The following is a 26,239-nucleotide window of genomic DNA, read 5'->3' as shown; positions in this document are numbered from 1 at the left end:
CAAGGGGCTTTAAAGAAGTTTCCAGACTTTTTCATATGGGCACTTTTATTGATAGTACACATATGAAACTTTAGTTCCCTTCGAAGTAATCTCCTCTGGCTGCAATGTACTTGTATCGCCCAACAACTTTTGGAAGGCCCCATGGAAGTCCTCTTTTGTGAGCATGTCAAGGACTCTCATCACAGCTTCTTTGATCTCCTCAATTTTCTCATAACGACAGCCTCTAAGGCTTTCATTGAGCTTAGGAAATAACCAAAAGTCACAGGGAGCAAGGTCTGGACTATAGGGAGGCTGAGGAACTGTCTTGATGTCCATCTTGGTCAAATAGTCTGTGACAAGAATGAAGCACCCTTAGGAAAAACTTTGTGCAAATCTTCCATATCTTCAGTTTCTCTCAAATAATTGTGCGTACAGTTTTCACATTGACATCAGACACTTCACTTATTGTCTCTATAAACACACAATGGTTCTTATCCATGAAATTCTTGATTTGGCGAATCAACTCTGGTATTTTGACTTCTTTACTCCTCCCACACCTCATCATCCTTCAGACTCCCTGTTTTCTTTGAATCTCTTATGCCACTCAAAAACATCATAAAGATTCATACAAGATGGTCAAAAAACAGTCTGAAACATTCCATACGTTTCTGTGGCACTTTATTTAAAGTTTAAAACAAAATTTTATTGCATATTGTTCTTTTAAAGTGTCCTCGTGTCCAGATTTCATTTTTGAAATTCACCAACTGTGACAATAAGGCTCTAGTAGGTTATATTCAAATTCCTGCTGTAACTGTTCATTTGAACCTGAAATCATAAAAATTGGTCAGTCATCTCATGAGATGTATAGCAATAACATATTGAATTTTCAAGAGTCTACAACATTCCCGTACCAAAAAAGTTTGGAAACTTATTAAAGGCATCTTGTATGCATGTGTTTATATATTTTTTCTGTACAGGATTCACTAGTAAACTAATTAACAGATCATTATGAATTTCGGAACACAGTTGCTAGGTGTAAAAGTGGGTAATGTGGGTTATATTTAATTTAAATTGGGTTTATGCAGAAGCTGGTGGAAACCCTTTTGTGAAAATTCAGATATCTCTACATTTTCAGTGAAATTTTAATAATCGTTATTGATGAATATTCTCTAAATTTCACTTTCTTTGAAATATTTTAAAGAGTTTTTAGCGTTCATAATACAATTTAAGATTCAAATGTATAAAATTTGCATTGAATTTGATTCATAATAATTTGATACTAATCAAACAAGATATCCTGAATTTCAACTCCTTCTGACCACTCAAGCTTAAGCCTTAAACATATTTTAAAATCAAAATCATGAAATTAATAAGTATTCTAGACATAAGGTCTGGCATCATCATAACACGCTTTTAATCTTCATAAAGGAGACATAAAAGTGGTGCATAACTATTCTGTTTAGAAATTAATTTTACCCGTCATGGGACGGATACTTTTCTAGTATTTCCATAATTTAAAATAATGCACACAACATTTATAATTTGGTTCTTATCGCTTCGTTTCAGCCATTTTACATTTCTGCCTTCTTCAGGTGACTTGTTACAAATTCTTGGAAATTACAGATTCTTTAAGAATTAAAAAGTCTGACTTTTAGTATTCTTACAAGTATGAACTTGGTTTCTGCGATTCTGGATTCTCGCTTAGTTCTGACATTTTGATCTTTTGTCAATGACATTTCTTCTCGCATCTTAATTTGATTTAATATATAGTAGCTAATATATGTACTAGTTAACTCGCCTACCTGAATATTTAACATTCAGATTACTCAAACTACTATTCACTTGTATCCTTTGTACTGCTACTATTCTCATCCTAATTGGTCATATGTTTTACCTTAATATTTTACAACCGAAAACGTATGAGTACACTGTTCATGTTTCATTCTCCAATGGAAATGCTAAGTAACAGAAAAAAAAAAAATACTGGAAAATTTAAATTTTATTTTAAATCTTTCCTTTTTTTCTTTCATTTTTCTTTAATTATTTTTTTTTTTTTTGGTGTTCGAGCATGTGTTGCATGAAATAAGATGTCAATGTCGCCTTACCATAAACTTTTTGTTTCTCCCTTCTGAAAGACAGAAATGGGAACATTTATTAATAGTACAGGTGCAACAATGATTCTCTATCAGCCTTGGTCTGAGAACATTTGTTGCCATATTGACCGTTATCTGATTTCAACTTGATGATAACTAATCAACACACCCCTAACCCACTAGTTATACATCAGGCATCTGTTTAAACCACCTGTAGAAACTTGCTAGAAACCAGTATTAAATGTAAGTAAATAAATTAAATAGATCCACGTTTGCGTTTAACATGATGGCTGCCTGTGAAGCCATAACTAGTATTTTCTTAGGATTAATATGCAATAGCTAATATGTAACTAGTAGCTAACATGGTTCTTATACAGACGAGTACTAATAAATTAAATAGATCCCCGTTTCACATCATTGGTTCCGTTTGAATTCGCCTGTGAAGTCATAACTAGGATTAAACTTAAGAAAAGTATTTTTTTATTATTACATTTTCACCCCAAACAAAGCACATTGCCACTTTGATGTAGGGGGCTACTATCAGGGACATAAGCTACAGGGGTAGTATGTGGGGAGTTGGGCAGCAAGATGTTGGTTCACATTACACTTGAACTTCTGCATGTCAGTAGAGTTGGAGAAGCAGGAACCCGGAATGGAATTCCAAAGTCTAGCAGTTCTGGGGAAGAAACTACTGGACAAAAGGCTCTCTTACATCTAGGGATCTCAACTGTGAAGGGATGGGATCTTGCTGCTTGTCGGGTTTGTCGGGGTATTTACATCGAGGGGGTACAAGCGCTTGCAGTTTGTTGGAGCATTCACCGTTAAAGTACTTGTAGAACAAGCAGAGGGATGCTCACCTCTTTTTGTCATCAGTTAAATAAAATAAATGTCTTTCTTTATTTAAAATTGTTGTGATTTAATTTTTTAAAAGGTAGTAATTATTCTGTTTTCTTACAGTAACAATAATTTTAAACTTAAATCCAATAAGACAAATATCACTTTTTAAAGATTTCTTTCTTTCAAATAGTCAATGAAATGATAAAATTTGATTTTGGTGTATTTGATTTTAAAGTCGGTAAGACCAAAATTTTTTTTATCTTAGTGACATCAGATTAATCACCAACTTACCATTTTTGCTGATTAGAAGACCTCATTCTTCTTTAAATGTGTGTCTATGTAATATACCTATGGACATGAAATGCTTTAGTATCTCAAAATAAAGGGAGACTACTGACAGCAGGTGCAATTTAAATAAATTGATGGCTCATTACATGCAGTTGATTATTAAATTTTGTCATAGCATGATTTTGTCTTGATTAAAAGATAGGTTGAATTGCCAAAAAGTCAGTGTTGCGCCTGTCGTACTATTGTTTTATAATAAAGAAGTACTTTTTTCTTTTTTTTTTTTTCTTTTATAGAAATCGCGCTAAACAAGGCATGAAATCATTTGATGTAAGAAACTAAAAAAGAAGATAGTCTTTCAAGGTCAAAAATTAGCCAGTAATTAGTGTTAGATGGATAGATACCAACCCTTAAAATATCAATTCTTTCTCCTTTGTCAGAAACATTGGTCATAGATTATAAGGACTGAAGGACAAAATAAGGGAAATGAAAGTTACAATGCTGTAAAAAATAAATCCCAGATCCACTTTCTACTCTGTTTAAAATAAAATAATCAAATGCAATATGTTATATAATGATGATTGGTTTTTATTGCTTTTTACTTAAATTATAAATATTTATTTTAAGTACAGATTTTATTGATTTGTTTTTACACATTTGTTGGTCCTTGCTCTTAGTCTGTAATGCAGTAATTAATGTAATAAAAACGGCCGCTCAGACAAAAATAACAAATCCGAACTGAACCAAAATGAAAAATCTAGTAGCATGCTAGATGTAGGTAGAAGAGCTAAATTTCTTTTCACATAATAAAAAGAATTTTTTGACATATGAATACTTTGCTGCGGTTTCATGATTGATCTATTAAAAAGGTGTTCATTTCTTCAAACTACTGTTCTCATCTTGAGTGTTATTTTCATAACATTTTGGTTGATGTAACCTCCGACCTTCTTCAGGTGTATATGATTGAACTCTGGAATCTGCACGGAAGTTCGAATGGAACCCTTTTATTTGATCTAGAAGAGGTAGCATGTTCTTGTTTCATCAGCCATGATTAGGTAGAAGTCCTAAGTAATTTGCAATTGTATTTTGAGCGTCACTAGCACTGACCTCCAACTTCCAGAAAGATGTCATTTTACAATCGAACGAGCAATACTCAAAATACAATTGTGAATTATTTAGGACTTCTACCCAGTCATGGCTGATCGAAATAAAAGCACATCGATTAAATAAAGGGTTCTGTTAAAAAATTCTGTGCAAATTCCCTTAGTTCAACAAGATACACCTGAAGAAGGTCAGAGGTTACATCGTCCAATATCGTTGTGTAAATAAGACTGAAAATAGTCCGAAGTATACAAATAATAACAGCTAATATGTGTACTAGTTAACTTACCTACCTGAATATTTAACATGTAGATTATTCAAACTACTATGCACATGTATCATTCAGACTACTATTCCCATCCTAACCATTAATGTGTTTGCTAATATATGTAACAAGGTAACTCTCCCACCTAAATATGATTGGATGACAGATAGTTGAACTAGCAAGACCCGTGGAAATTCTACAAAATAAGAAATATATTTAATCAATAAAAAATTTTCTTGATAACGCAAAAAAAAATTAATTCGTTGAACAGAAAAAAAAGAAAACAATAACACACAGCAATCAGGAGTTTATTAATATTTCTATAAAAATAGTATCCATTGTATTTTAAATATAGAACTGACCCAATTGAGATAAATTAATGAGTATTGATGAATACTTGGAAAGTAATATTGTGCTCCATAGTTCAATACAAATAATAAAATCACATTGTGTAAGAGACAATCTTTGATTTGCTCTTTCAGTCTGGCACATCTTGGCAGACAATGTTCTTTTTTTTTTTTGTTGTCCTGTTTCTTTTGAATGTTCCTTTTTATTTATTTATTTATTTTTTTTTTTTGCATAACGTTTCGCTGACTTTTTCTCTGAAGAAATGCTGCAATGTGGAAATTACGAAGAGTTTTCACACTATTACAACAATGATCATACATTATTATAATGATATTTAAAACCAAGGCTACATCAAAGGGAGGTCATTCTCGTATACATGTTCAGGGTTGCTAGATTGGCCTTTTAAAGGCCAACTTTTGTGAATTTAGTGTTTTTTTTTTTTTTTTTTTTTTTTTTTTTAAGCACTTTGACCTTCAAAAATTGTATTTGACCTTTTTCCAAAGTGTAACGTACAGACAAATGAAGGAACAAGCAGAATATTATATAGATAACTTTTTAGATTACAGGTTTGTTGACTCGTAAACAGACATTATCTTTCCTTTTCTGCATGTCTTATATTTTATTTCTTTTTGTGGCATGAGATTTCAGTTAATTTGTAAGATTTTTCTTTAGTCAAAATATGCAAATTTTTTTTTTTCCCCATTTCTTTTTTATAAAGCATGAAATTTTACATTTGTTTTAACGCATGTTCAGTTATTGTTTACTTGTTACATGATAAGGGCTGTCCCCTGTTCATGTAAGTATAAAAATAGAGAGATTAGTTAAAATGAAAATAAGAGAAAGCAGAAATCGAACCCTGGACATAAGTTTTAAAGAACAATAGGTTTAAATGGAATGTCCAGTAAATTGTTAATTCGGATGAAATAAATAATAAATAAACTATTCAATTGTTAAAAGAATGTGGATAATAAAATATGGTTAAATAAATTAGATATGTAGGTTAAATTCCTTTGTGGAAACAACACAAGAAAAATAGGTTATTGGGAAATCAATGTCGGAAACGTGCAAAGTCGCGCATGTTGAAACACGTGAATTTTGCTCACGTGGCCGGGATGCATGGATTTCTCAATATAGGAGGTGGGAGTTAGTTGGTCGTAGAGAGAGTCAGAGACTGTCAGAGAGACAGTCAGGAGAGACAGTCAGGGGAGACGGTCAGTGAGAAAACTCAGAGACAGGCGGACGTCTGAAGCGAGACGTCACTTCAGAAACTAAAATGTGAAACTTTGAGTTCTTAATGAGGAAATCCCGACCGGTCGTAAGAAAATAAATTATCATGTGTTTTGGATAAAGCTCATCTTTGTGTTGTGATTTCTACAAAAAGGTAAATTGTATTGCTATTATGTCTGTGTTATAAAATGTCATTACAACAACATCTCTCTCTCTAAGATACAACATATGTAATAAGACAAGAACTCTCACTAAGACACATATCATTACTAATAAGAACTCACGTAACATACGCGCACAAGTGGTATCGTCTAATAATACTAATAATAATAACTATATAACATACTGTGCTTGTTAGAACATCTTTTTTTTTTTTTTAACTATCTTCTCATTCAAACCGTAATTTTTTCTTTTGCGTACAGAAGTTTACACTATTACTAATGGAGATTTGGTATATGCCTGTCTGAAGCTGAAACTGTACTAATACTTTTATTAAGAATGGAAATTTGATATTTGTCTGAAGCTATAACTCTACTCTTATCTTTCAATGCTCAATACAGATGAGAGGATAAAAAATTAACTTCTAAATTAACCTATCTCTGGCCAGGTCTTTATTTACAACCCTATGACCTCTAGGTTGTATTTGCCACAATCCTGGTTTACGGGACCATAATATAGCCCTATGGGCTGCATCGCCCATCGCCGGAAGCAAAGTTGAGCTCCACCTTAAAGGTAACCCCACCTCTTACAACTCGGGTTACATTTTTAAAAATAAAAATAAAATAATAAAAAAAAATTTTTCAAATAAATTCAATAACTTTGCATCTGGACCTTTCAAGTAGCCAAAGGCTTTTAATCTTCAAAACTTTTCAAAAGCTCCTGTCAAACTCTTCAAGAATTAAATCTTTACTGACGAAGACTTCTTTAAACTCTGTCTCGTGATTTAATCATTTAGTCGTTATCTTTGGTTTAGTGTTCGTCTTGTCTTTCTAATCTTTTAAAGTTCTTTCATAACTTATTAAAACTTCTTTTGTTCATCTAGTGGCTATCTATTTTTTTTTTATCTGCATTTTCTTTTCGTCTTTGCTTTTTTTTATCTTCGTCTAGTTTTTATCCTCATCTTCATCTTTCTTCATCAAATGGTTAGGACCCTAATATCTATGCCAGACGCTCACTGGTTGCTGGAACTCATTTTTTTTCTAATCAAACACACAACTCGTACATAACCCAGTCCAGGTGGCAGTTCTGCTCTCATGATGGCTGGTCGGGAACCTTACAAAGGTCCTTTGGCTGGCCACCTATTGTTGGACATTGGAGATGAGGTCCACTTTCACAGGCAGGCATGTCGATCTTCTTGGCTGCAGCTTGAACATCAATCTGGGGAAGAATTCATTTCACAATTGCTGGCAAACAACAAAGAATCACAAAGGCAGTCTTTTTTGTAACAAATAATTATCCAGAACTTATTCAGAATTGTTACACGTATAGTCTCATATAAGAACATGAACTCGGAGCCTTTTTAAACTTTAGGAATCAGACTGACTTCTGGGTGCAGGATTATAATGGTTGAAATTAAGTTTTTCATCTAGGCCGTTGGATGCAAAAACACGTCCGACGGCCAGGATCTCAAAACCTCAACTCTCTAACGAATTCACCTCATCAACAAACTTTCCAAAACTGACCAAGAAGTCACTTATCTCTCTGTAACTTCTAATTTATTTGAGGCTTCGTCTTTCTTCCTCTCTCTCTCTTTCTCCATTCCTTCTCTTTTCTCTCTATCAATCTCTTTGATCTGGCACTTACAAATACCGACATCATTTTTACACTCTCCAGGGAAGCCATTCATGTTGCTATTAATTACTATAACCCAATTCCCCTCAAAATAAAATCCCCATCATTTTTTTCCAATATTGAATCTTCTCTACTCGTGTCAAAAGAACCACCCAGAAATCTTCCTGACCCAACAGCAAGACAACCCAACGTTGTCCGGGTCCACGATGCTTGTCACAATTTATCCCTCTTTTTCTTAAGTCCATTCGTACCACTTCCTCCCATGTTTTCTTCTGCCTTTCCCTGTGAACTAAACCTGCTATCTCAACTGTTCTATATCTTCTAATCCAAGAACTCTCATCAATTCTTTCAATATGGCCATAAATATACTAGCAGGGAGACCCAACATTGTCCGGGATTAGATGAGGATCAAAAAATGTTCCACCCTTCCCATACTTTTATTGTGATCGAAATCTGTGAAATCACTCATTTTTTAATCAAATCGATTGCTTGCCTACTCTAGTTAGGGACTTCCAGCCCCACAGTGTACCAAGCGGAAGCTTCACATGCCTCCCGACAGTGACTTAGCCGACAATACATTGTAGTCTACATTGCACTGTAGAGAATCTACTGTTGATTCTATAACATAATGTAAATAATGGCTTCAATTAAAGTTTAAAATGAAAAAAGGTCAAGTATCATGGTTCAGTTGTGCTTTAAACAAAAACATTTGTTTCAAACGCGCCCCTGTCTTATCAAAGAACCCACTGTTGATTTTATGAAATTATTTTTACCTAATCACTGTAATTAAAGTTAAACGTAAAAAAGTCAAGTATCATGGTTTAGTTGTGGTCTGAAAAGAAACATTCATTTTGAATGTACTCCTGTCTTATAAAAGAATCTGCAGTTAATTTTATAGACTGAGCTTTTCTGCTTGTGTGATGAAAACTTCTCAAATGCACTTGTGATGTTAGGTTGTATAAAAGTGTTAACTTTGGTCAAAATTGTACTTTCTTTAATCAGATTTTTTTTTGATACTTATCAAATGTATTTTGATACAAAACCTATGTAAGAACACTCCCAAATACATCAAGTACTTTCATATAAAATTAAAAAAAAAAAATCAACTCAACCATTTTGGAGCTCATGGTAACAAACTCACACATGCACACAAAGTTCCTCTGTATGTATATATTCCAATAATAAGATTCTCGATATGACCTTAAACTATATCCGATGGTGAGGCCCAGCTTGTGGGCTTTGGGGAGTGTGGAGCCACCCTTTAATTACCATTGCTCCCAGGTCCACTCTAACGTGGAGTGGTAGTACCTGTTAGGGTCCCAACTACGGGTTGAATAGAAACTGACTTGAAAAAAAAAAACAAACAAATATATTCTATTAAAAAATTGTTCTTCGAAATCATTGAATTCGGCATTAAATAACCTGAAAAGGGTTGACATGCCATAAAATAAAAACAACCAACCAATCCAATAATAAATTTAACTTGAAAAATCAAAACTTCTATACGGTGATCTAATATGTGTGACCATGTTGCATGATATATTTTTGAGGAAAAGCCTCTTTGTAAAAATGACAGGTGTTTCAAATAGTATATATATACTAGCAGACTGCCTGCAGTTGCCCAGTCATAAAATATGCTTAAACATGGTATTTTAATTTATACAGGTTTCATATTTATTATAAAACCAATTCTCTATTGATTATTATATTGTACCCAATATATTGTAGTGATTTCAAAAGTTGAAAAAACAAAAAAAAAAACTAATTGTGTGCTGTCAGCTAAAATCGAAACCAAAACCTATAGCTCTCCAGCATTATTCGTTACCACTTGAGCTAAGTCATGCATATAAAATCTTTAAAAAATAACTGACTTTAATCTATAAATGTATATTTGTGCATACATAAGATATACGCTTAGTTGACGCATGCCTGCCAAATTCCAATTTTTTCAATTTTGTCCTCTGAGCAGCTATTTTTACCTGTTAAAAGCTAAATCGAATTTGTTTCACGGGTCTGAATTTCCTGTATAACAAATTCAAGTCTGTAGACCAGAAATTTATAGAGTAGTTTGGTAGACCGTTCCACATGCAAACAAGGCCATACTCTACGTTGTCCGGTATTGATTGAAGATCAATGAATATTCCACATTTCCAATATTTTTATTGTCACCGAAATCAATGAAGTTGCCTATTTTTACAATCAAATTGATTCATACAAGTCGAGGTCCCATCGTAATGCACCGGGGAGATGTGTGTGTGTGTACATTTATTTGTGTAATATATATTTATTTATTTAAGGAATTATTAGACAGCTACAACAATGCAAGATATGAAAAGGTGTTCGGTGTTGAGAAAATAAGGCACTCCCCACAGTGACTTTGTCCACAATACATTGTTGTCTACATTGCACTATAGGGAAACTACTGTTGATTTTATGAAATTATTTTATGATTTGAATTAAACTTTAAAATGCAAAAGTGAAGTATCATGGTTCAGTTGTGCTCTAAACAGATAGATTCATTTTAAACACGCCCCAGTCATATTAAAGAACCTTCTGTTGAATCTACTGCTTGTCCAGTGAGAAAACTTCTAAAATGTGAGAAATGTAATCTTGTGATGTTAGGTTGTATGAGAGAGTTACCGTTGGTCCAAATTTGATTGTTCTTTCTTTAATTGGATTTTTTCGGTTACCGATTTCACATACTTATTAGAGGCATTCAGATACAAAACCTATCTAAAGACACTCCCAGATAGATAAAGCACATTTATGTGAAATTTCATAAAGATCTGTCCAGTCATTTCTGAGTCCATAGAGAACAAACTCACACATAAACAAAATGCCTAAGGAGAGATAGAGATAAAATTATAGAAAATCACTCCTTTCTTTTTCTTTCCTTCTCAACAGACAACTTTCTGTTTCTTTATGATAGCTTTCTAATACTTCCCTGAATACATATCATTCAATACTTTAAGTAAACTCCATCATGATTATATATACATATATATATAACGCCCGAAAGTATCCTGTATCTTTGTAAGGCCACCATTCGCCCATGTATGGAGTATTGCTGTCATATTTGGGCTGGTGCATCTGCTACTAGTCTCTCACTCCTAGACAAGGTTCAAAAGAGAGCCACCAACCTAATAGGTCCTGAACTATCATCCAAGCTTCAGCCTCGGTCCCATTGACGAAATGTTGCATCCCTCTACCTGTTCTACAAGTACTTCAACGGTGAATGTTCTGACGAACTGCAAGCACTTGTACCCCCTCTACGTAAATACCCCCGACAAGCAGTAAAATCCCACCCCTTCACAGTAGAGATCCCTAGATGTAAGAGAGCCTTCTAGAACCCAGAACCGCTAGACTTTGGAATTCCCTTCCAGGTTCCTGCTTCCCCAACTGTACTGACATGCAGAAGTTTAAGTGTAACATGAACTGACATCTTGCTGCCCAACTCCCCACCTAGTACCCCTGTAGCCTGTGTCCCTAATAGTAGCCCCCTACATCAAAGTGGCAATGTGCTTTGTTTGGGGTGAAAATGTAATAAAAAAAAAAAATATTTCAGAATAATGTAATGCAACAAATCTACTGATTGTGATTATCGGTCTTACAAAATATTATTGGATGTAATATTTTATAAAGACAATCCTAGCTAAATGAAAATTGTTTAATGAATCAGATAGAGCAAATGAATCATAATTTAGTAATTTAAATTTTATGATTTGAAACGGTTAAATCTCAAATCTAGAATTTTTATTATATGCAAAACAAAGAATACATTTTAATAAGTATATTTCCTTAACCCATGAGTTTTCGATGTTTACGCAACCTCAGAGGAAAAAATATTAGCAAATATTATAAATGGTTTGCACCTAATTTGCTAAAGGTAATAAACATAGAAAATTATAATTAAAAGTTTTTAAATCATAGAATAAGGGAAATTAGATATTGGTGCAGAATGAAAAGGATATTGAACTTCAGATACAAATTGTATGGTTAATCCTGAAGTGAGAGTTTTTGGTAGCAGGGAGGTAAAAAGGATCCAATGTATATTGTAATTCTTCCAAGGCACAAGGTAACAATCCGAAGTAGGCATGATTCCTTGGTTTCTCCTTTGGTTAGATGAGATATCTGGCAAATATTTGATTATACCAATCTGGTGAGGATGTTTTTTTAACAAACATATTTTTTTATTGTTTTTTAATATATATGTTTCACAATCCACTGGATTATGAAACATATATATTAAAAACCAATATTTCATAAGATACCAGGTGTTGCAATCTCTAGCCTAGGCGAAACAAACATGGTTTTGTGATTTAGCAGTCGTCTTATACAACCGATATATGATAAATTTATTAAAATTTGCTCCAGTTTTGTACTTCGTCTTATCTGACGGTTGCCTTATATGCTGAAATATATGGTATATTTCCCCAAAACCTCTGGCCTCAATGGAAGGGAGACTAAAACTTATTGCTATGGTTTCAAATGGTCTGAAATAACAGCAAGGTAAGACTTGATTCCAAATATTTCTCTTATGTTATATCTGTCCTCTTTGGTTTTCATACCTAAAGTAAATTTCAGTGTATACAGATTATTTGATACTGGGGATATTCATAATCGCACCCTATTTCCAGAAGAGGGGAGTTATAACATATGAGAAATATGTTATATCTCCCCTTGCTGTTAATTCAGATCATTTGAAACCATAGCAGCAAGTTTTAGTTTCCTCTCCATCAACGCCAGATGTTTTGGGGAAATATCAGATATTTTGTAATTCATATGCAAAACTAGGAAAAACAAATGACTATGATTGAAATATTGGTAAAGGTGCAGTATCTTTCCACTCACAAAAAATCCTTTTAAATTACCACTATTATAGGTTTTTGAGGGTGTTGAAAATGAAAATAACAGTTAAAATCCCAGGAAACGAGTAGTTTCCAAGATATGAAGAAATTATAGTTTTAAAAAGTGAGGAATGACTTTTCTATATTAATTTAATGTAAAATGAAGACCTACTTTATAGCCGCCTGTTTTTTTTTTTTTTGAGGGGGGGGGTCGTCTATTTTTTTTTTTTTTTTTTTTTAGGGGTGGTATTCGTTTGGTAATTGTGGCCTGGTTGACCAACACAAAACCTACCTTAAAAATCTTGTTTTCTTTAGGTTTTCAGGTTTGCTAAAAATGAATATTGTCTTTAAATTTTTTGCAAATAAGTATTTTTCTGGGTATTAAGCAATGTAATTCTTTATATAATAAGTGGTGATCATTGCTGTATGCACAAGTGCGCATATATTTTTGCTTAATACCCGGTAAAATGTTTATTTACGGAAAATTTAAATGCGATATTCGTTTTCAACATATCCAAAAACCTATTGTAAACAAATTTTTTAAAGTAGGTTTTATGTTGGTCTACCAGGCCACAATAAACACCACCCCTAAAAAAAATAAGGTTGTCATAAAGTGGGTGCTCTTTACAATAAGTTAATATAGAAAAGTGATTTCCCACTTTTTGAAACAATGTGTGACCTTAATGTCACATAGCCTACTACACAATTTAGGTCATTAGCTTTCCAATGAGCCTTCATTTGTTAAATTCTGATCAATAGTTGCCGAGATTTTGAACTTATAAAATTTCCAAAAAAGGTGGTGGGTGTGTGTATATTATATGGATACTCATAGCTAAATTGAATATTGAAATGCTCATATCTTTGGTTCTGTGGGATGAAAATTTGCAGGCTTTTTGAAATTTATAATACTAATCTATGATTAAAATTTTATGAGGATTGGTAAAAAGAACCTACATTTTCAAACCAATAAAATGCCCAAATTTGCCTGTATTTCTATATATATATAATGTGGTGGCAAGCCAGCTTTAGTTCTGCTGCTTTAGGATGAATTTTGTTTAGTTTTTTTGCTTAGCTGTCTCCCCTGTGGCCTTGCCAGATCACTAACATATAGTTTTATCACTTGGAGCTCGGTCAAGCACCTACGATGTACATAAAGATAAATAGAGCCTAGCAACATTTGTTTTTTTTTTTTTTTCAGTATGATAAAAGTGAGGAGATGAGATTCCTTTCCATTAGATTGCGTATACGGTTTTGTACTCTTTCAGGACAGGATAGAGTGGTCTTTAAAAGAAATAAGGGGAAAATAAAAAGGACAAAGTGTTGGGGTAGGAGTTGGGTTTGCAATGAACCAAACAGACTTAAAAATATGAAGAATCCTGGGCAATGCCGAAGAGATATAGTTAGTTTTTAATAAACTGTGTATATATAAATACATTAATATATGTTTAGCATATTTTTATGTGGTTGTTTTAAAAAAGTATCTCGCAAACTAAAAAATGAGTGGTCAGCCCTGGATGTATCTATTTTCTTCTGCTTAATGTTTTGAGAATAATCTGTCAAAATAAAATGATTCAACAAAATTTGAAGCCCAGAAAACATTAAACAATCCCATAATGCAATTAAAATAAAAATTACTCGGTATAGATTTTCACGAGAGAGAAAATGAATTTATTTTATACTCCGGATATTTGAAAGGTATTTTTAAAATTTATTTTAACTAGTTGAAAATTATCATGGAGTAATTTGATCATGTTTTCCAAAACAGCATTTTATTTTGAAATCATGTATCAAAATCTTCACTCTATTTTGTTGAGGGGGGGGGTGTAGTTCCCTCCTCCCTCCTCTAGTTACACACCACTTCTACCTTTTTAATATGGAATTACCTTCCAAATTTTTACAGTAATAACTTTAACTTTGTTTAAATACTTTTTTACAAATTTGTAGTTTGCAATGTTTAAAATGGCTGACATCAAAAAAAAATGTTGCTTAGTTCATTCACAGCTTCACTTGTATAAATAAAAACCGATCATAATAATACACGTCAGTAGCCATATGAATGCCTACTAGACACTGCCCTCGGGTGTCTAAGGTCTCTCTGTAAAGAGGTTTACCAGGTCAACCTTGCATGAGAATATTTTTCTCTTCAAGTAAACTCTGACTAAATCTTCAAAATCACATAATATTCATGACCCAAATAAGATCTCTTGAGTCTGGTTAACCCATGAGGAAAGGTGCACCTTCTCCAAGTGATGTTACCTCAAATAACAACACAAAGCTGGACTCTCCACCAGACTAGATGAATTCTTGTCCTGAAATCCAGTAAGACCAAGAAACCAAAAGGAAGATATAACATATTGAAATGGTCGGTTGGGAAGAGTAAAATGATGTTCTTAACTTCTTTACTAACTCGGTGTTTGAGAGATAAAGAAGAATTTAATGGAATATTTGAATATCTATGTATCGCATATGAAGATCAAGTGTTAGACCCTAAGAAGGGACCCCTTGATTTCTGAGAACTTCGACTGAAGTAAAATGAAACAAACCAAGAATTTGCTTATTATGTTTTTGAATTTTTGAGATAATCATTGATAATTTGTATTTGTATTATTCGGACTACTGTTCTCATCTTGAGTGTCACTCGCGTACCATTTCGTCCGACATAACCACTAACCTTCTTCAGGTGTACCTTGTCAAACTCTGGAATATGCACAAAGTTTCAAACAAAACCCTTTATTTAATCCCCATAGGTAGTGTGCTCTCATTCCGTCAGTTATGACTGAGTAAAAGTCCTTAAGTAATTTGCAATTGTATTCTTAGTATCGTCTGCACTGAGGATTAAACCTTCAACCTTCAAAACTTGGAACTGAATTTTACCTTGCACCTTATCTGTTACTCCACAGGTTCTTTTGTGTTGATTCTAGAGTTTGACAACACCTGAAGAAGGTCAGAGGTCATATTGACGAAAACATTATGAGAATAAAAGTCAAAATGAGTTGTGATAATCCAAATAATTCAAAGCATTTGTTAACATCATTCTTCCTTCAAACTCTTCGGCTTAACATTCACAGGAAATATGAATTTGAACAAATACGTTGAAGATATTGCAAAGGCTGCTGCAAGGAAGATGGGCTCTCTTTCATGCTAGTCTACTACTCACACCTGAGAGTATCCTGTCGCTCTACAAAGCCACCATTCACCCATGCATGGAATATTGTTGCCACATTTGGGCTGATGAATCTACCACTAGTTTTTCCATCTTGGATAGGGTCCAGAAAAGAGTCTCCAATCTAATAGGTCCTGCTTTGTCAACTAGGCTCCAACCTCTGTCCCATCACCACAATGTTGCATCCCTGTGCATGTTTTACAAGTATTTTAATGGAATGTGCTCTGATGAGCTCACTTCACTTGTGCCCCCTTGACGTACATATTCCTGACAAACCCACTTAGCAACAAAATCACACCCCTTCACTGTTAAGGTCCCTAATTGCCAGAAAGCTTTCTACTCTTAATAGCTTCTTCCCTCGAACAGCTATACTCTGGAATTCTCTTACTGCTACCTGCTTCTCTGACTGTACTGATATGCAGAAGTTCAAATCTAATGTAAACCAACATCTTGTTAATCTTCCCTAAGCATGATCCCAATTAGTAGCCCCTTACGTCCAATTGGCGATATCCCTTGTTTGATGAGTAAAAAAAAAAAAAAAGACATGTTTTAGATATATTTTAAATAAGATTCATTAGAATTTTGTAATGTTTTTCATTGTTGACGTCATAAAAATGTGGGAACAGTTCATTCATCAAATCAGTTATATCATTCATACAAGGTGTACAGTGATGCATGTAACTTCGTAACTATCAAAGATTGCAATCATTTTGTTTGCACACTGCAGAATACATTCTATCATGTATCGCTTGTTTCCAAGATGCTTCATCTTTCAATACTTCTGATGTTCCTGAAAATCCAGGAACATACATCATAATACCACATTCTTCTGTACCTTTCCATCATTGTTTCTAGACAATCAAGATCAGCAGTTGATTGGCTTATGCTTTTGTGTGTATGCGGGGTGAGCCAAAGTAAACATCTAACTATGGAAATCGTTGATAAAATTCACAATCCTTTCTGCAATCCAACCATATTCCGTTGAAATAAACTTTGCTATATGTCTGGCTTGTCTACCAAGTTTCAGTCATTAATGTCCAACAGTCTTTGTTTTATCCTTACTCAATGATATGTTCCAAGTGTGCAGTTTGTTGCTGGAGCCATACCTGGATGCAACTGATTTAGGCTGTGATGGATTTCTTCAGTTCCAGAATAGTTTGGAGATTATTTGGATATTAAGTTGTGTGTGTGTTGTCTGCTGATATACATGTAACTCTTGCTTTCCTTATTTTACTCTTTAGTTCTCATGTTCCATGATTGATGTTTCTGACAATCGGGGAAAGATTTCTATTTTCTAGATCGGAATCTATCTCACATTGGCTACCTTATTAAATTAGATCAAGTGGTTTCATGTCTTGTCTGGAGTGTTTTTTTGTGAAAAAAAAAAAAGTGTACACTTTTCTTACATTTTATATTGGGTATGAGTAAGTTGCTTTTGATGAAAAAAAAATTGACAATAAATTACCTTCTATTGTTTTGAGGAAGTAAAACTTAATTTTCCTGTTGCTGATGGAAAACTGTTGTGTAATTGATCAACTTTGCAATTGAGATTAAAATTACTCCTGTCGTAAAAAGTGACAGCAAAATATCTCCCTATAGGAAGGTGTAACACAAGGTTAGAAGGTGGTGAGATGTAGCCAGTGCCCCCCCCCCCCAAAAAAAAATATTGTTTGAGCAGCTTCGTTGATATTCCTTAGCAATTAGCCATAAACCAACCCCTTTCCAAAGCGAGAAGACAATGCTTGAGAGAGGGGAGCTCTTAGGATTAGTAAGACCGAGTACGATAGCCACTATAATGGCCTGGTCCTTGTTGAACTGATTTCCAAAGACATCCTTGACTGGTATGCTAGGTAAAAGAAAACAAGCATAATATGGCTATAAAAAAGTTCAGAAAGCACGTAAACCGGAAATTGATTGATATTATACTGATACTAAAAGAAAAACAAAGCCGTGCCAATAATTTTGAACAAGGGTTTTTTGCAATTATGTTTGTTGTTCCTTTGTTATTTATTTTTTCTAAAATCCGATTGCTGCATCGGAAAGGCCAGTTAAAAATACATAATATACTTTGTAATTTTCTTTAATTTAATCCCTTTTTTAGAATTTATTAGACAAAATTCAACTTTTATTTTACCGTGCCAATAAATATGATCATCACTGTATATATATATATAATCTCTTTCTCTATCTCTCTCTCTCTCTATCTATATCTCTCTCTCTCTATCTATATCTCTCTCTCTCTTTCTCTATCTCTCTCTCTTTCTCTATCTCTCTCTCTATCTCTCTCTCTTTCTCTATCTCTCTCTCTTTCTCTCTCTCTTTCTCTATCTCTCTCTCTTTCTCTATCTCTCTCTCCCTTTATCTCTCTCTCTTTCTCTATCTCTCTCTCCCTTTATCTCTCTTATCTCTATCTCTTTATCTCTATCTCTCTCTCTCTCTTTATCTCTCTCTCTCTCTCTTTATCTCTCTCTCTCTTTATCTCTCTCTCTCTTTATCTATCTCTCTCTCTTTATCTATCTCTCTCTCTTTATCTATCTCTCTCTCTTTATCTATCTCTCTCTCTTTATCTATCTCTCTCTCTTTATCTATCTCTCTCTCTTTATCTATCTCTCTCTCTTTATCTATCTCTCTCTCTTTATCTATCTCTCTCTCTTTATCTATCTCTCTCTCTTTATCTATCTCTCTCTCTTTATCTATCTCTCTCTCTTTATCTATCTCTCTCTCTTTATCTATCTCTCTCTCTTTATCTATCTCTCTCTCTTTATCTATCTCTCTCTCTTTATCTATCTCTCTCTCTTTATCTATCTCTCTCTCTTTATCTATCTCTCTCTCTTTATCTATATATATCTCTTTATCTATATATATCTCTTTATCTATATATATCTCTTTATCTATATATATCTCTTTATCTATATATATCTCTTTATCTCTCCCTTTCTCTATCTCTCTCCCTTTCTCTATCTCTCTCCCTTTCTCTATCTCTCTCCCTTTCTCTATCTCTCTCCCTTTCTCTATCTCTCTCCCTTTCTCTATCTCTCTCCCTTTCTCTATCTCTCTCCCTTTCTCTATCTCTCTCCCTTTCTCTATCTCTCTCCCTTTCTCTATCTCTCTCCCTTTCTCTATCTCTCTCCCTTTCTCTATCTCTCTCCCTTTCTCTATCTCTCTCCCTTTCTCTATCTCTCTCCCTTTCTCTATCTCTCTCCCTTTCTCTATCTCTCTCCCTTTCTCTATCTCTCTCCCTTTCTCTATCTCTCTCCCTTTCTCTATCTCTCTCCCTTTCTCTATCTCTCTCCCTTTCTCTATCTCTCTCCCTTTCTCTATCTCTCCCCCTCTGTCTCTCCCCCTCTGTCTCTCCCCCTCTGTCTCTCCCCCTCTGTCTCCCCCCCCTCTGTCTCCCCCCCCTCTGTCTCCCCCCCCTCTGTCTCCCCCCCTCTGTCTCCCTGACTGTCACTCTTTTTATCTTTTTAATTTTATAATTTTGTTCAACCAACCTCTGAACAATGGAAATAAAATCAATAAAATTGTGATGAATCTTCAACAACATTCAATGAATATATTTTATACGAATTCAAAACTTTTTTTTTCAATATGTTGTCAATATTTAATGAACTTCACTAAAACAAAATAAAAGTAAATTCCTATGAATTCTGTTGTTACAAGTTTTACAGCAAGAATAGAATGAGAGAAACAGACAAAAAAGAAAACATAAAAATAAGGCGCGGTCAGTTGTATCAGTTTCAGTTTTAAATAGTATGTTTGTCAAAATAAAATTTTGTTTTGTGGTGCACTGATGTGCTTATGTGTAAACTTGTCTTAAATTTTGTGTCAATCATTATCAAGCATCCTACATAATCATATTGACACAGTTTTTTGTTAGATCACAAAAGTTGAGCAGTGTTGATTCTGGCCAGTACCAGATGGGTTACCATTTGTGAATACCAGGCGCTGTATGTATCAAGTAAGCAGGTATACATGATACCTCATGCAGATGAATGCCCATGCTTTGCACAGTTCCAGGTGACCCTTGAGCAAGGTATAGCACTCGTTAACCCCACTCTGATATTCTAGAGGGTTACCATACAGAGGGTAAATGCAGTTCCCTGGCCGTGGTGAAGTCAATATATGTAGGCAAGTAAGGCTCTGTTGACAAAAAGAGACAGAGGGACCCGTTTGCGTTATATGGCAATCTTCTAGTGATATTGTAACAAAAAAACAACCTTGCTTCCAATTTGTCATGAGCCAGCACCTACTGTTCTTAGTAGCCTGGCTCTGAACGTTCTTACCAGCCTGGCTCTGAACGTTCTTACCAGCCTGGCTCCAACTCTCTCCAAAACCTCCGACAACACAACTCTTGATAGTGTGAATGTCTTCAAGAAAAAGAAACTTAATTGTTTAAGCATTGAAATAAATATATTTATAAATAGAAATGCCAAGTGATATAAATAACAAGCTAAGAATAATAATTTGCCGAAAAAACATTAAGAACAGAATGCATGCAGCATATGTTGCCTTTGGAAAACTTGTTAAAAAAAATCATTAGAAAACTCATTTCGAAATAGTGGACGCATCTTATAAACCGAACTCAGTGTGTATCCAGCTGTTGTCATTTCAACTTTTCTGTAAACGTGTGAAACATGAATCCTATATTCTAATGATTTATGAAAATGTAAAGGATTCCTTCAGGTCAAATTAAAAAGCATTTTATTTTTTACTGATATTTCACCTCAAACAAGGTATAGTGGCTCTTTAACGTTTGGGACCATATTTGCAGGGACACTATGTAGGAAGTTGAGCAGTGAGATATCTATTCACATTACACTTGAACTTCTGCATGTCAGTACATTCAGGGAAGCAGGAAAGAATCTAGCTGTTCAAGGGAAGAAACTAGTTTAATAGAAGTTTTTCCATTATCTAGGGGTCTCTACAGTTTTGCTGCTTGTCTGGTCAGTTGAGAGTGTTTACATTGAGAGAGCACAAGTGCCTAGCGTTTGTTGGAGCACTTTCCATTAAAATACTTGTAAAACAGACACAAGAATGCAATATTTCTGCAATGGAACTGAGGTTGGAGTTTAGTTGAAAGTGCAGAACCTATTAGGTTGGCGACTCTTTTTGTAACCCTGTCTAGGACTGTGAGACTAGTAACAGATGTGCCAGCCCGAAATGTGGCAACAATACTCCATGCATGGGTGAATTGTAGCCTTGTAGAGGTACAGAACACTCTCAGATGTGAGTAACCTTCTAGTGGAGTCCATCTTCTTCGCAGCAGCCTCACAATACCCTCAATGTATTTGTTTCAAATCGTGTTATCTATGAATGTTAAGCTGAGGAATTTTAACAAAGAGCTTTCAGGTAGTGTATCATTAGCCGTGGCTATCAGTTGGCAAAGTTTCTGGTTATTATTAAAGAAAAGAAGTTTAGTCTTTGCAGCATTGAATGTTACCATCCATTTATGTCCCCATTTCACTACAGACTGGATGTCGTCCTCTAAGATTTCAGCTATTTTAGATGTGTGTTCATTTGTTTTCCCCCTCGTGTCTGTTATAGACTGACCATAATTTGTATTTGAAGGTTTGAATACAACACCAATATTGAACACTTTATATTAAATAGCTGCAATCAAATGTTAAGAATGATATTGGTAAATGATTAAAACTGGAAACCTTTAATAGCAACAATCTATGCCTTTCAATTAGAGAGTCGTTCTAAGGGGAGGGGAGGATGTATAGTTTATCTAGCAACACACACTTTAGAATTTTCAGACTGAAACCATTGATAAGATATATTATGCAAGATTTATCTTGTTCCTTTCTTTTTATAATTAAAAATCATTGATCTTTATTTAATCGATTACGTGTAAACATACTGACCTTCCCCCCCCCCCCCAAAAAAAACCCAATCATTATGGAATTTACAATGTGAGGGGGTATTTGTGCATATAAATTTACCGTAAAATGACCCCCCCCCTTTCTGGACCATTTTAACTTTTTAGGGCAGTTTAATTAAATTTTTTTTTTTACCACCAACCCTAGGTCTCACTGACAATGTCATAAAACCATATGTAATTGTTTTATTTCTTGCAGGATCACATTTTTTTCTTAGATGAATTAGCATTTAATAAGAATACCTCATGTTTTTTTTTTTTTTTTTTTTTTTTTTAATTTCGGAACAAACAGTTATACTTGCAAATTAGCAAAAGAAACAAACACCAATAATATTATTTGATTCGAATTCATTGAGATGAGTATTATTTTATTTCTTGCGGACTATTATCCCCATCTTTTCTTAGTTGTTTCACGACTTTTCGGCCAACTGTTTCTCTGGCTTTCGTCAGGTGGTAACCGCGACCGATAGGAACTTTGAATCTCCTAACTGCATTCTCAGCAATTACTGCCATCCATAGTTGTTGTTGTCTCACCACATTTTTGCCAAGTAAGCCTCTGGCCAGCTTTGGGTGGGATTGAAACCGCTGTCTTCAGACAGTTCTCACCTGAAACCATAGAGATTCAACGTCTCTTCGGGACCTATGGCGCAGTTGATAGAGACCTTGAATCTCTACGGTTCCAGGTGAGAATTGTCTGAAGATAGCAGTTTCAATCCTACCCAAAGCCGGCCAGAGGCTTACTTGGCCAAAGCGTGGTGAGACGATGCACAACTACAGAAGGCAGTGAATGCAGTCAGGAGATTCAAAGTTCCTATCCGTCACGGTTACCACTTGACGAAGGCCAGAGGAATAGTTGGCCGAAACATCATGAAACATCTAAGATGAGGATAATAGTCTGCAATAAATAAAATTAAAATTAAACACCAATAATTTCATAAGTATACTATATTTACAAAAGATCAGAAAAATATTTTAAAATGAAAAACATTTTTGTCAAGAAAAAAAATTTCTTGATAAACTTTTATTGGTAATTATAAACAAAATTAAATATGAAACGATTTGAGAATTTAGCATGGGGGATCAGTCAGTAATACTTTTATTTCAGAACAAAAATTATAACTGCAAATTGGCGAAAGAAACAAAACAATAGTTTCATAAGAATTCAGTATCTACTAAATATTGGAGAATTGGAGAAATATTTAAAAGTAAAAATAACTATTTTTTTCTTTTTTTTATTCAAGAAAAAATATTACTGATAAACATTTATTAATGATTAAAAAATCAAATATAAAACGATTTTTCTTTTAATTTATAAAAAATAATTTATCTAATTTATCTTTTGTTCGTGGACTTTTGCTTGGTCACCGCTAAATCCCCTCTTCCTTCAAAAATGAGATTTTTTTGTGAACACCCTGAAAAAAATATAAAAACAATTATCTAAGAAATTAGCATAGGTGATAAATTTCACACATAAATCTAAATTTCATATTTCTGAGACATTCTTACGTTTTAGAGTAGTAACCCCCCCCCCTTGAAAATTATTTTGCTCTGGTAAATAGTGTGCATTTGATTTATTATTTTCGGAGGAGGGGAATGGGGCTAATTTTTAAGCAATTTACGCATTGTTTTACAACCTTACCAATTTGATTTAGACTTGGTGGTAAAAAAATTTAGTGAACATTCCACAAAATTAAAATAGCTTGGAAATGATCATTTTACATAAAATTTATATACAAAATTGAGCTCCCACTCTAAATTCTGTTTCTTATATTTTTTTACTTTCCATTAAGTTTTCCGGTGTTTACACATAATCACCTAAAAAAAAAAAAAAAAAAAAAAAAAAAAAAGTTTTTTGGGGAGAGAAGTTGCCATTATAATTATTATTAGTAGTATTACTATCATCTGTATATATATTTTTTCTCTTTACAACAGCTAGTTTCATTGAATTTTCAATCTACTACAGGGTGGAACGATAAATTGATCGCCCTAAAGAAAACATTACAGCTCTATTTTAAAGCTTTTATTGAAAAAAAAAAAAAAAAAAATTCAGGTAACTTGATTATGTAGTAACGCTGACATTTATTCAATGTAGCCACCTTCAGCCTCAATCACCACCTCAATATGGGTCCAGAACTGGGAGTATGCCATTTCCACAAGCGTTAGCGGGAGCTCAGCGAATACTTGGCAGATGGCGACGATCAAACTGGCATTAGTGTTGTGGGAAGTCATGTTAGTAATGTTCTCGGCATATGACCAAACGAAGTATTCCTGCAGGTTCAGGTTGGGGGAGAAAGAAGGCCAGTGAGAGAAGGGTACAAAGTCTTAGCACTCCTTCTGAAGCCAAGCCTGGGTCTCTTTGGACTTGTGGGCTGATGCCAAGTCCAGCTGCCACACCCAGACTCTGCCAGCGACCACCTGATTGCAACAGAGGATCAATCCTTTCACCAGAATTCTAGTACAGTGGTACCACAGAGGTCATCTTCCAGCTATTAGAGAATCAAGATTTAGAAAGAAATTTGTTGTAGAGTTTGGAAAGTACGGAGGCTAGCTCACTGAGCATTTCTTAATTAGTATAGCAGGGATGAGATCAGGCCCACACGCCTTGGAGGTGTATACGTTTTTTTTATATCGTGAACATGAGAAGATGTGATTTTCAGATCATTAATTGTGGCTTCCCTCCGCATAGGGAAATTTGGGAGGGAGTTGTTTGTTGGCTCTAAGGTGGAGTTGGAGGCGAATCGCTGAGCAAGCAGTTCTGCCTTCTTGGTTGCTGTGCATGCAAGCTTTTCGTTGTTGGATAGTGGGGGAATTACTGATTGCTCTTTATTCACTACGTTATTATAAATTTTTCAGAATTCATGAGTTCCTATCTTCTACAATTCTTTGCGTTCTCTGGTTATTTCAGCATGCCTTTGTTTGGATGTGGCTATTTTTCTTACGATGATTTTTAGCATCTATAAATTTTTGCCTGTTTGCATTTGACTTATGACGTACGAACCAGTGGAGTGCATGTTGTCTTTGTGCAATGGCAGCTGCACAATCTGTAGTGAACCACGGATGCCAAACATTCACCAATTTCAACAGAGATCTTTTTAATATTCTGACGGTCCCTTAAAGTGCAATTGATTGAATCTGCCTTGCACTTGGTTCATCGGGTATATTTTCCAGGTAGTTTTGTAATTCTTTTTCATGAATCAAGTTACTCCTATGATTACTGGAATGATATCTTTGTAAGATTCCTGTTTCATTTCATGTTGGTGTTTTATTTTTTTTCCTCTTGACCCTTTTTAACCCAGTATCATTGGGAACACTAACTTCAACTAAGGTTGCTTCTTTCTCCTACTTATCCCACATCACTATGTCAGGGTTAATAGCTCTGTTTTCAAGGTAGGTAGCTGTAAGAATTACATAGTCATGGTGGATGTTTTAGGCAGACATACAGACATATGACTTATTTCTAACAGTTCTTTCAACTATGCTGCATTCAATATTCAACTTTTTATAGATCGTCCAGTGGAGATATTTACACACTGTGTCTGTATCTCTTTGCACAGCTGTTCAATAATTGACTTTGTTTGCAATTCATATTGTCAGTTAAATGCTGATATACTGGTACAGTGAGGTTTTGGCTACTCGCTTGTATTTCCTCCCTATGATTTGTAGCTGTTTAATTGGATCTACCATAAACGGGTCTGTACTTATGTATGTAGGTTTTTACTTGTGTATGCAGATGTCTTACTTTTGCATGTATAAGTGTACTAGTATATGAATGAGTATATTTAGTAGCGTGTGTGCGTGTATGTATAATAGGTTTGGACTTGTGTATGTAGATCTGTTACCTGTGCTTGTATGAGCATTTATTTAGTGGTGTGTGTGTCTTAGATGCATGCACATATGTTTAGGTCTATTAACTTGCATATTCTATGTATTTGAGATGTATGTAATACTAATCTGTGTATAGTTTTAGGTTAACATAACCATAATTTTACTCTTATCAAATTTTTAATTATATATATGTGTATATGTATATATTATTATTATTTACTATAATTATTAAATACCTAGACACTAGTGTTTCATCCTTTCGGGAATCATCAGTGCAGGGTATCACGATTAATGCCAGTCGAGAGATTCGAACCCCGGCAACAGAAGTCATGTCTGGCTTCATTAGCAAGGACCTGAACCATTCCGTTACTGTCAACCCCGAGAGATGCAGTTGAAATTTAAACATTTATTCTTATTAAATGCTTTTAACGTCAGTCAGAGTGATCTAACCATTATATGACGATCTGAGAATATATATATATATATATATATTCATCCACATACAGCATTGTTTCGCTGTTCCACAGCTCATCAGAGTGGCTAGATAGGAAACTAGCCAGCGTTGAAACCCGACTGTCTGTACGACAGTCAAAGCTC

The 26,239-nt window shown here is 34.3% G+C and overlaps 1 protein-coding gene across 7 annotated transcripts in view; it reads left to right on the top strand.

Annotated features, from left to right (window-relative positions):
* The window catches only part of LOC145293762 (UDP-galactose translocator-like), a 112,103-nt gene that overhangs the window by 62,246 nt on the left and 23,618 nt on the right, over positions 1–26,239 (top strand). Inside the window, exon 1 of one of the 7 annotated variants that reach the window (XM_080140306.1) lies at positions 14,387–14,468. The exons of 5 other annotated variants lie outside the window; for them this stretch is intronic. The gene's annotated coding sequence lies outside the window, so the exon portion shown is untranslated. Of the gene's footprint in view, positions 1–14,386; positions 14,469–25,437; positions 25,508–26,239 lie in introns of those variants that run through there. One more of the 7 variants, XM_080140326.1, reaches the window with a different exon arrangement.

Source organism: Euprymna scolopes, chromosome 2 (assembly GCF_053919585.1).
Source record: "Euprymna scolopes isolate OS-2025 chromosome 2, ASM5391958v1, whole genome shotgun sequence".
In the NCBI taxonomy this organism is placed as follows: Eukaryota; Metazoa; Mollusca; class Cephalopoda; order Sepiida; family Sepiolidae; genus Euprymna; species Euprymna scolopes.
The sequence above is the reverse complement of the archived record's forward strand: the minus strand, read 5'-3'. Positions and strand labels throughout refer to the sequence as shown.